This window comes from Poecilia reticulata, chromosome 3 (assembly GCF_904066995.2).
Source record: "Poecilia reticulata chromosome 3, P_reticulata-male-v2, whole genome shotgun sequence".
NCBI lineage: Eukaryota > Metazoa > Chordata > Actinopteri > Cyprinodontiformes > Poeciliidae > Poecilia > Poecilia reticulata.
The window spans coordinates 34,471,626-34,484,053 of record NC_088832.1 but is presented as its reverse complement, the minus strand read 5'-3'; the positions used below and the strand labels follow the sequence as shown (position 1 = coordinate 34,484,053).

At 41.1% G+C, this 12,428-nt stretch overlaps 1 protein-coding gene across 5 annotated transcripts in view; it reads left to right on the top strand.

Moving 5' to 3' along the window:
- Positions 1-4,491: 4,491 nt before the first annotated feature.
- Positions 4,492-12,428, top strand: part of large2 (LARGE xylosyl- and glucuronyltransferase 2) — a 66,711-nt gene continuing 58,774 nt past the window's right edge. For 3 of the 5 annotated variants that reach the window (XM_081605567.1, XM_017304116.2, XM_081605563.1), the window contains exon 1: positions 4,492-5,012. The gene's annotated coding sequence lies outside the window, so the exon portion shown is untranslated. Of the gene's footprint in view, positions 5,013-9,666; positions 9,740-12,428 lie in introns of all 5 variants that reach the window. The other 2 variants (XM_081605564.1, XM_081605566.1) reach the window with 1 other exon arrangement.

Here is a 12,428-nt window from a genome sequence, read left to right as displayed (position 1 = left end):
CAATTTTTCTTCAGGTCAGACAAACTGAGGCTTCCTGCAGTCAGAGAGGTCAAAGTTCAGCCCGGAAACTTAGAAACAAACCTGATTGGACAAACATCTGGAATCCAGAAATGAAATAAAACGCTGATAAATGACCGAAAACAAAGAAACTGCAGATTGACTTGTAATTGTGTTTCCCTCAACGTGGTGATTGTGTATTTATTTAATAAGTTTTATTGATCTGAGCTCTCCAGGCGCCGCGTCTAACAAGTTTCAACAAGTTTTAATTGGTTTTTGAGCAGCTTTGTACATTTCTTTGGTTCCGCAGCCGCATTGTGAAGTTTTCCTTTCAGCTCCTGTCGGCCTTGGAGGTTGATTTCTCAGAAACATGCAGCGCCGGGCTCCTTTTATGTCTTCAGACGTGTCTGCTGTGGCTAATGCAAACATTTACTGCGTTTCTGTCCTGAGGCAGAAACATCTGTGATTTGTTAGATGTTTCTGAGGAAACCAACCAACATTTGTCTCAACTCTTTCTTTCCATCAATAAAAGTTCAGACTAGTTTTTATCCTCAGGTTCTTTGCACAGTAAAACAGAAACAATTTATTGAATTGGAGGATTTAAAGTTTACATCCATCAGAACCTGGAGCTGGACTGGCTTCCAGTTCAGAGGAGTGAAATATGAAGTTGTTAAGCTTTAAACCCTGTGCTGCTCCAGCTGGGAAGCACGGTGGTGGAGGTATTATGTTGAGGTTATTTTGAGGGTGTGGTAAAGTCTGCAAATTTGCCTGTCTGTGCTCTTAAATCTTTGTTATTACAGGTTTTCATGGTGAATTCAGAAGGGGGTTATGCTTATTAACTAAATCCTCAAATAAACTTTCAAGAAAAACTGTCTATCTGCTATGCTAACTAGCTTTAGCATTCATGACAGGCTACATTGTGATGAACCAGCAAAATAAAGAAAGCGGTAGGATGTAAGCAGCGTGTACACGAGGGTGATTGACAGCACTAAGATCCTCCTGCCTCTGGTTGGTTGTTTCTGATGAAGTGGTTTATTTTTGTGTGTTTAAAAAAGTTTAATAAATACGTTTTATAGGGGTTATGTGACAGAAATCCAAACAGTTCAACTTTTCATTTTTAACCACATCCCTGCAGCTTCCACAAAAAAATAACATAAAATATAAAATAAAAATAAACAGCCTTCAGTTCAGTGGAACTGCATCAAAGTGGATGGAATAATAAAAAAAGGGCTTAAAGTTCAGTCCAAGGTTTCCCCTCCGATCAGCAGGTTTATGGCTGAGCCTTGGCTGGAAAGTGATTCTCTCAAACATAAAACAGATTTAATCCGGCCAGAAAGCTGCAGCCAGCTGACAAATGTCTGCAGCAACGCTTCAGCAAACGTTTGAGAGTTTTTATATTTGAGCCAGTTTGTATCATTTGGATCCTCTAAGTTCTTGGAAAAAGAACTGGTCAAATGCAACGTCAGGTCAAAGGTCAAATTCACTGGCAGTACTCAGAGTTTACGTAACAGGAATGTTCCAGGTGTTTAATTATCTTCTTCAATAAGATAAGTTCAGTTTAAATGCAAGATTTTGCTGAACTGAGTGAACTTTAAATATTTACCATTTCAGACAGGATTAACATAATGTATTTAAATTTGCTGCAGGTGTAAAAATTCAACCCGATTATACGAACTCTATCTTATAAGCCTGATTAAAACTTAGAAGGCGGCTGCAAAATCACTGCCAAGGACACGTGTTTGCATGAATGCAAAGGTTTCCTTATGAAAAGCTGGAAGTTTTTAAAAATCAAGGCTCCTGAATGAAAAATCTTTTGATATTTTAAAGCAGCTGCAACTTATATCCTCAGTTATAAATATGTAAGACCCATAAAGGAGTCAGTGGTTGGAAATAAGCGCCACAAGGACACAGAACTTCCACTTCTGATCATTTTGAGTTGAAAAGTATATAAGAGACAAAACACAAGATTCAGTAACAAAAGTCGACATTCAGCCTCTGAGCAGGAAAACGTCCACAGTTAGCATCAAAACCAACAAACAAGTCATCTAGGAGTTTGATTGGCTGATAGAGTCATGTGACACAGGTCAAAGGTTACAGCGTAAATAAACCTTTCTCAGCTCCAGTGGAAGGTGCAAACGTTGACATCTTTGTTGAGTTTTTGCTCCACATCTGATCCAGATGTTCTGATTGGAGATCCTGGTTCAGGTCCATTAAGAACCAGCTGGTCCACCTGCTCTGCTGGTTCTGTCAAACATTTCCTCTTTAACAGACCCGATAAGGTTCTTCGCTTCTTTTTATTTATTTTGATTTGATCAATAAAGTCAAAACCGTTCAGCACCATGGACAGCAGCATCCTGCTGTTCAGTAAATTTACAAAACGTTTTGTCTTTGTGATCATTTTGAAATCCAGTTAATTATTTTTGTTTCATTATGAGGAGAAAATCAGGCAATTTTATTGAATATTTAATGTTATTTGTCTTCATCTTTGTCTTGTGGAATAAAAATGAGAGGCTTATTGTGATTTTCTGCAGTTTGCTCAGGAGCTTTTGAAAGTATCATTCTATAATTTGCCTCTGTGAGAGGTAATAGTGAAGACTCTGTTAGTCAGGCTTCGATGAATAAAAGGAGGATTTTATTACAAACAAGCCTGAGTTACAGACCAGTGAACACGATCTGGGGAAATCAAACCAATTGAGAGGTTATCCAGACAGCCACTGCGTCTTTGGGGAAAAATTTGAGCAAAAATAAAAAATATATCAAGGTTTCAGTGACTGAATAAACCAGTTTACTGGAGGAATTAAATCTCTTTATTAATGAGTTGTGTGTAAAATGAGCTTTTGCAGAAGAAGTTTCAGTCTCAGCTAATGTCAATCATATTTTCTCTTTTGTTCAGAATCCTGTTGGCTAATTAGCAGCAACTGAAGGTCTAACGCCTCCAGCAGGAGGCATCGCTGCTGGAAACCTGCTCTGTCGGCTTTGATAAACGTGTTGCCTCAGGGTCTACCTCCAGCCAATCAGAGCAGGTGATCATGAATGATGCAGACCAAAGGTGGACTGGTTTTTTATTATAGGTACACCTCACTGGAACCACTTTTCACCCTCTGTCTTCAGAACTGCCTCAATTATTCATGGCATTAATTCATGAATTAATTCTTCATCTTGAGAATTTCCTCAATTAAAATCCAGAATACATTAGGTCCTGTTCAAAAACACTTATAACTGATTATTTTAATTGTTTAGACACCAAATGTACCTTTAAATGCATTGATGGACACCATCTTGGCAGTACTGCAGAAGCTAATGTTTACAGTTTTTCCTCAATTCTATTGATGGGGTTTCAGCCAATCAGCGCAAAGCAAAATTAATAGTGTTCCTGGATTGGTTGGTTTGCAAATGGCAGCCAATAGTGTGCCATATAGCATCGTACTAAAGTACGATGCTATATGTGGAGGTGTGAATGTGTAATCGATTAAAAAATGTGAACTCTGGTCGCCTACAAACCTCGTTTCAGTTTAAGTAAATTCAACCGAACTCACTTTAGTTGAATTTATATGTTTGGATGCAAATGTGAACGCCAAGCAGACTGGAGACCTCCAAAAGCAGGAAGCAGACTACAGCGCTTGGCATTCTGGGTAAATACAAAATAATCAAGCTATTCTAATGCTAGTGGGAAAATTTATTTGTGGTCTTTTACCAAAGACAAACAGGAAATCTGACAAGTGCTAGAATCTCATGCTTCAATCTCATCAATTTTTGTTTAGGTTTAGTGAAGAAGGAAGTTGCTTTTGTCTTGTTCGAAGGTTTCCATGTTGTTTCTTGGTGCAGCGCCCCCATAGGTCAGGAGGAGAACGAGTTGTTCAATTGTTTGGACCGTTTCACTCAGTACGGTGTGAAAGTCAACCATACCAACTGAAAATGTCACAAATGCTGCAACTTTGGTCCCCAAACAGACCAAGTTTACTGGACTATAAGGTCTGAAAACACCGTTAGAGTTTAGCAGCATCAAAAGTGTCAAAAGTCATTCAATTTTGCAAAGTTATCAGGTGTGAAAACACACTAAAACTTGTTAGAGGTTGTTCCCCATGATTTTGCCGCTCTGGGCATTGAGCCACATACATTTAACTTAGTATTTTCTGACTAAAATTGGTGGTTTGGGTTGTTCATATGAAAGTGTTTCAAACTGAGCTGAGCTTCAGGAGGTGACTCAGTTTTAAGACGCTGTGAAATGCCTTTAATGTGGTTCAGTCAGGTGTGGACAGAAGTGTCTCTGTGGCTGAATAAGCTTGGCGGAGAGCGTGTCTGTTCGTGTTAGAGGGTGAATGTGTGCTATTGGCTCCTGTTGGGAAGCTCCGCGCTGCCAAACTCCCTGCATCAGAGCTGGGCGGAAGAGAGGGAGAAGGGGCGGGCCGAGGAGACAACAGAGCCGCTGCCATTGGTTGGTTTCTACGGGGGGCGGGGCTTTCGTGACAGACAGGCGGTGCTTCTGCAGTGTGCCTCATTTCTCCAGAAGGAGCGCAGCGGGCGGATCGGAGCGAGGTGATACTGACCGAATCCTAACGGAGCCTCAGACCGGGGCAGACCGCGGCCAGTTCGGGGCGAGCTGGCTCCTACTGTCCTCAAGAACCAGCGGAAACCGGATCTGACAGCTGCTGGCTCTGCCACACCGGCTAGGAGTCGACGGTCCGGGGCTGAACTCCGGGACGGAGTCGGCCTCTTTCCCCCCGGAGCTCCGCAGTACCTCGCGGGGGTTTGTGCTCCTTCGGCCGGCTTTGCTCGCGCTCTGCCTCCGCTGGATGTGCTAGCATGACCGCATGAAGGCGGCTTTTGGGAACCTGCTGGAGCGGAGACCGACCTTCTGGATCGGAAACAGTGTTATCTTGATCTTCTTTCTATTTCCCGAGGTTTTCCCTGTGATTCCACATGGATTTTTGAACGTTTTCCCGACCTCCTTGGATTAGCATATGGATATTCTGCGCTGAGGACACAAGTCGAAGGAACAACCTTGAGATTTTCAGGTGAGGGTGATTTTCTTTCTCCTGCTCAGCCTCCCATCTGAGCGAACAGAAAGCAGTTTTAGCCTCTTATCATTCAGGTGATGTGAGCTGGTAACTCTGCTGGTGATGGTGTGTGTGTGTGTGTGTGTGTGTGTGTGTGTGTGAGGTCCATGTGACCTGTGTGTTTGTTCAGATCTAATTGAGCTGCATTCTTATCCAATGAACCCTGCTCAGTACTCCCCACGATCCCGCACATTCACGCATCTTTATTTAGCTTTCTTTCTTTCTTCGGCCTTAAATTCGTGACTGATGACCCAGTTCTGTTTGGATTGAAGACAAATCCTGGGAATAATCTTGTGCAGAGTCCTACTTTGTTTTCCGTCTTGTATTAAAATATAAGATGGAATCGGCTGTATGGAGCAAAAGATCATTTTGAATATTGTAAAAAAAATAAAAAAATACCGTGAATTAATCTGTTGCAGTTTATATGGTAATCCAGCACCAATGATTTTAGTTTTTTAATCCTGATGTCAAATCCATTTGTACAATCTGTGCTCACCCTGACTTGCTCTACATCAAGGAAAATATTTGTTCTCATATTTAATCTAAGACTGTATTATGTATATGTTTTAAAGCAGTAAGACATTTAAATGACTGAAAATGCAGATTGGGGCATTCTGAGTCATGCTGGGGTTTAGTTTGACCTCCTCGGGATGACTGGTCTCCATCTTCAAAACATGATAAATTATCTTGGACAAACTTCAGAAATAATCCACCTCTGATTTCTAGTTCTCAGCCTGTCAGTTTGCTTTGAAATCTTGTGTCCAGTTCCAGTCATGCTGCAGGGATGGTCTCCATTCCCTCAGTCATGCTGTTTTTCCTGGGTGGAGACGGGCTCTCCGTGTTACGGTCCGTTGCATCGCCACGTTTTGGACCGAATCTTCAGAACCGAGCAGAGCTGAAAGAAGCGGCTCAACACGGATTGAGGCAACCTCAGGTTGATGGACCAGTGGTCAGACTTGGGCTACGTTCAAATGCGACTCATGTCCGACTTCTTCATGGATGTCTGAGCGACCAAACTCTGATCTTTTTACCAATTTGTACCACTTCCATACGGAAGTTACATACGGTCAAGTTACATTTTATGTAACTTTTACGTCATTAATGTGAGACATGCGTCATGACTCTGCACCATAAGAAGCTGGCTGTTAGTTGTATTTGGGTTTTTCTTACCTTCATTCTTGTTATAATCTTTTCATAATACCTCTGACTCAAATTGGATTTTATTTTTCGTCAATATGCCACTTCCATATGTTGCACAAAATCAGATTTGTGTCCAGTAGTTTTCAGAGATTGGTCATCTTGACTTTTACATCATGGACGTGAGACATGCGTCATAATTCTGCATCAGAAGAAGCCAGAAGCAGTAAATCCAGACGTAAACAATGGCTGAAGCCGTCTGAGCCAAAGCCAGACGGCGGCGGCCATTTTTACTTCCATAAACAGCTGTGTGACGTCAACGTTCTTCTTCTGCGCATGTGAGTTGCGTTGGGGTCTTAAACTGTTCGCATAGAAGCGTAGTATGGTGGTTGTATGAACAACCATGTAAAAAATGTTATTTAAATTTAAAAGAAAATCAGAATTGAGCATCAAGTGCTGGCAGTGTGAATGTGACCTTTGTGTGACCTCTAATAGCGCTCTTGCTAGCAGTTTTGTTGTTTGTTTCAGTGTTGGCTTTTAACTGTAGCGCACCGTTTTGGGGTCGTTTTTGATGTAATTCTTGTTCAGCTCGCACCTTCTGTGATTTTTCTTCAGTTTTGTGTCCTAATCCCAGTATTAAAAACATGACTTTATCTTTAAAAATGTTTTTAATTCCTCAAATAAGTGTAATTTAATTAAGTAATCTAATTTAAAAACTGCATAGCCACAGATTATATGTGGAATGTAGCTCTAAATTATTGTGGAGAATTTGCCTATATGTGGATTTTTGGTGAGTATCTAAAGTATATTTTAAAAAACTGCAGCTTAGGAAGCTGAAATACCAAGACACAATGCTACCTAGCATGCTGTTAGCCAATCCAGGAGCGCCATTCGTTCTCCTTGGTGCTGCTAAGGAAGACAGTCGACGTTGGCTACTGCGGTAACGCTGAGAAGGATTTCAGCGAAGGCCGTTTTTTTTTTTTTTTGGAGTCCCTGAATCATAAGATTGTGGTTTTCCTTTTTCTGTTCATGGTTGTACGTATGCTGCCTCTTTCCTTGTGTCTTTGGCGCCACCTGGTGATTGGGAGTTGTATCACAAACTCGTCGCATTCAGACATTGTTAAAGGTTTTTCACTAGATTCTTATCCGAGTTTGAACCGTATTAAATTAATTTACCTTTCAGGCAGCTGAATCTTTAGGTTTTTCATGAACTGGAGGTTCAAATGAAACAAATGTAATAATTTTTCTGTTACAAACCAGAGTTAATGTCTATAATAGGCTGAATAAAGTAACTAAAACAACATTAGCTGATTAAAAAAGCTCATCTTATGCTTTTTTATTTAATGCCCAGCCATGAATGCTGGATCATTTTGTACAACTAAAGCTAAAATAAAAACACTTCTGCTTTCTCAAAGAACTGAATTGCGTCAGAACCTGCAAACTGAAGTGATAAACAGTGTGAACATCTGTACAGCTGTGTATCAATTACAAATGTGCACAATCTGCTAATGTCAAAAGAACACAATTTGGCAATTGTGGTGAAAAATCACGCGAGTAAGGTTGTTCATGCGATAAGTAATTAAAAAACAAGCAGGATCATCATCCTCCCACCACTTCCTGTTGTCTTCTTTATCATTTCTGCCAGTAGTAACATCCTGTTGTTGATCACATGACTCCTGTGCTTCCATTGCGGTTTTGCTAATTTCAATACAGCCAAAAAAAACTTCATCCAAGCACAAAAAAGTGTTGTTTTTTTTTTATCTTAAAATTGTCCTGTTTCTATTATCCAAATAAATTTTCATAATTCCAGTTTGTGCAGTTTTATGGCCAACAGCCTCTGTTTGCCTCTGCAGTCCTGATTTAACGGCTGCTTGTCCTTTAACGCCCGTTTGTTCAGTTTGCCATTTGTTGCTGTTTCCAGGACAAACCTGCAATAATTAAATCAGCTGTTTGTGCCTTTTCTCCTTTCACTCCTTGTAACACCACCGCTGGAGTTTCCACCTCTTCGCCTGCCTCAGTGCAGTTTAAATATTTATCAGTTGTTGGGAGGTGTGCCGGAGCGCTCTGCCTTATTTAACCCGCCCAGGAAGCGGAAAAAGAAAAAATCAGAGTCAGGAAATGGAAAAACTTCCTTTTTGCATTTGCTCAAATCCTTCCAAGTGTGAGTCTGAAATTCCTGACGATTCCCCAGAGTTTGGCCGGCAGCTGCAGCAGAACCATTTCACACTTCACCTCCAGCACTTGATGTCGATGCTGCGGTTGGCGAGGTGAGGGAGGGAGGCGGCCAGGCGTGTCGGGGAGCGCGGGCCGGGCCGGTGCCGGGCTTTCCGAGGCTCTCCCTGACATCCAGGCATGAGTTTGCATATTAAGGTGATTTTATTTGCTGCGTGGAGACCTCTTGAGCTTAAAGAGCTTTTATAAGATGTGTGTTGAGGATCTGTTGGTATAAAAGGAGAATTAAAGCCCAGGCAGGGAAAGACTGATGTCACATTTTTAAAGGGAGGATGGAGATTCTTAATCCACATTTAGAGGCTTAAAGTTAACATTTAAGATCTTATTCTGGATCCCTTGACTGCATGAAAGTCGTGTTTTATAAAAAACAGATAAATGTGGGATTAAAAATCTTGTAGTTGTGTAATTTCTGCCTTTTTTTCTGTTCTCTGATATATTTTAGGGCTTTAAGCCCAACTGGAGTCGGTTTAGATGTCGAACATGCCGTGCCAGAAGGATTAAAACATTTCCATCTAAGAAAACTCAGCAGATTGCATCGAGCCATCAGCTGCGTTTCCATAGACCATGTAACTGCGACATGTTGTCAAAAATACATTTGCTTCATGAAAGCATCAATTTTGGCGATTGAATGAGTTTTCTTTTTTTGCCATATTAAAATTGGTTTATTTTGCAAAACGGCAATGAGTCACACCGGATGTTGCCACTGGCAAAAACTATGAAGAAGACCATGACAGGAAGTAGTTGGAGGATCATAGCGCAGCATGTTTTTAATGACTTATCATATAAACAAAGTTATTCATGTGTCATTTTAATGACATTTAATATTTAATGCAGTTGCAAAATTCAGTTTTTTGACATCATTGGAATATTGACAAAATTTGCAACCATTTGTAATGGAAATGCAAATATTAGTCGTGTTTCCATCAGTATTTTTCATGCACATTTTAACGCATCACATTAGAAAAGGTTGATGGAAATTTGAAGTAACTTCCTCAATTTTGCAGGAAAAGTTTTTACGCTTGTTTGAGATTGACAAAGTTTGGCTTTTCCAAAAAAAGGAGTAAATGCTCTAAAGGGAGATGGAAACTCGCTTGCTGAATAAGTTCTGATGTAGCAAACGCTGCCGTCCACTGGTGGGTCTGTTCCTTACCACAGGCATGAAAACTTCTGAAAACTTTCAGTCCGAACCCCCCAGACGTTTTGTCCAGGCAAGTCAGCAACATCTTCTTCCTGTTTATTACAGACATGCACAGTGTCGGCATCTGAGGAAATTACGCTTTGCAAAGCCCGTTGATTCACTACCTGCTCTGCTCCAGGTAGGAACCTCAGCCAATCAGAACGCCAGACCAGATGTAGCTTCTGTGGAGAAAAAAGCAGTGAAAACACAAAGCTAAGGGTTGAAGTAACAGCAAAAATGCTAATTGGAGAGTAGTAGGAGAAGAAAGTAAGGATAAATGGTCCTCATGAAGCCTTCCTGTTATCTGCTAGACTTGACTATCTTCATTCGATCTGGTTGCTTCTGTCAGCTGATTGATGGGTAAATGGTCACCTGTCGACCAATCAGGCTGAGCTCCGCCCACTTTTAGACGCCAGCCAGTTTCCTGCTATGATTCAAATCCTCTTATATCCCATCATGATGTGATCAAACCAGAGCAACAATTGTTTATTCCCTTTGCTTTAATAGTTGAAAGCATTTTGATGAACTGAATGGAAAAGATGCACAGAAAGTGAAGCATAGCAGAAATCTATATTAGTTATTTAGTGATTATGGCAAAGAAATCAGTAAAACATGAATGTGTTAAACCGCCATGCTTTGGCTTATTCATAATAAACACCATGAAAGCTGCATTAGTGCCTGAAGCTAACTCATATTTCACTGCTTTTCTGTGGATAAAGACTAATGAGAAACTAGACCTTGTCTGGTTTCCGGCAGGTAAATATTTCACTTCTGAGTTTCATGTTGTCAGTTTTGTTGTCAGTTTAAACGAAGAACGTTGAGATGGAAGATCTAAACCAGGGGTGTCAAACTCCAGTCCTCGAGGGCCGGCGTCCTGCAACTTTTAGAAGTGCCTCTGCTGCACCACACCTGAATAGAATAATTAGGTCATTAGCAAGGCTCTGGAGAACTGAGGAGGTAATTAAGCCATTTGATTCAGGTGTTTTGTACCTGTGGCACATCTAAAAACTGCAGGACAGCGGCCCTTCAGGACTGGAGTTTGACACCCCTGATCTAAACGTTCCTCCATCAATGTTTCAATCGTTGATGGAGGATCAATGATCTAAACGCTTCATTATTAATGTATTTGTAGTTTTTTATATTAATGTCTCTGTTAATCACAGCCAGTTGTTCGTTTATGACCTCTGACTATTTTCTTTAAATCAAATTACAAATGATTAAATATATTTTTAAAAACTTGCTTTTTTCCCCTCAATCGTCCCTTTTGGGAGTTGACCTGAATTCAAAGTTCAACTAAATTTGAACTTGTAAAACAAGATGGCCGACCTGCCGATGTAAACACCGACAGTAACAGTAAATGTTTGCAGGTGGGTTTTGTGAGCTGCTGTTGGCGTCAGCAGGTTTTACGGAGCAGCGTTTCTCCATCTCGGTGGTCTGGTTCTGCTTCAGGAGTTGAGGAAAAGTCGTCGTTTGTTTCTTTACGTCTGAAGTCGTGAAACCGAACCAATCTGGACCTTTTTCCTGCTCTTCCACGTTTTAGTTTGGTCGAGTTTTGCTCTGATAATAACTGACGCTGTATGCAGGTGTGTGATCCAAAAAGCTAACAGCCCCCCTTCCCCCCCGCCTGCCACCTCTAGTCGGATGCGGTATAATCCGCTTTGGCGCCGTTTAGCACGTTTGGGATTAGCAGGAATACTAACAGCAGCAGCAGGACGTAATCCCTGCAGCGAGGCCCGCTTCCTGCTGGGAACGCCGCTGTTTCTACACCCAGACCCGAGGTAAAGACCAGGTGATGACGCTCCTGATGATGGGATGACTCACTCCCAGACATGTCATCATGGTCAGTGTGACCTGTTGCCGTGGCAACGCGTGGCTGCAACGTTAATTAATCATGAAGAAGAGGAGAACGAATCTGGAAGGTTCATTTATTGCTGTAGCAGTTTCTGAAAAATCCTGAAAACCTTAGATGTGGTCATGTTTGGGTTCCTCAGATTTCCGTCCTGCTGCTGCCGATCCGCTTCTGGTTCTGTTGACCCAGAAGTGGCAGCTGGGAGACGGAACCATTAAACTGGGTCTGTCTGCATTAAGGGTGCACCGATTTATCAGCCAGATAATTAATCATCTGCAGATTTCCTTAATTTTGGGCTTTTCATGCACTGATATTTGCTGATATTAAGCAGATTTTTCTACCTCAGACATCAGCCGCTGTCCTGTCCGGCTCTGCAGTCAGAGGTTTGGCAGGCATGGTTCCAATGGCCAGTAGAAAGTTGGTTTCACGATCACCACAGAGCTGAAAAGTGGTCTTGTTGGAAGTTGTTGGGTCATCTGCTAATTGGAGCACAGACAGAAAAACAATCACAAAACAAACCACGTTTTAGGGACTAATCAGTGTAATGATGAATCAGTATCATAAATTTCTTACCTCAAGAATGTGAAGGACGTCGTCACTTGCAATTCCCAAAGTTTCTTGTAGATGGTGCAATACGTGATTGGAGATGTGTCTGGCATAGGCTTCACCATGGCAACAGTTTGGTTTACTTGAAAAATAAAACAAGTCTTATTTTAGTTTATGTGCTCAATTACAATATTACATGAATTCAAGATGGCAAGACAGTCATTTTAATTAAATCAAACAAGGACGACTTAAATTCACAAATCAAAAATAGTGTTTAAAATATCCTGGTAACAGTGTGGAATATCTAACCTAGGCTTTTAGACTCATTGCATTTAAGTTTTTAAATTACAGCACATTAAACACCCTCAGTTAGTGAAATACTAGGTGGAATTGCCCTTTAACCATTTCCAGAATGAGAAGCTAAATGAGAAGC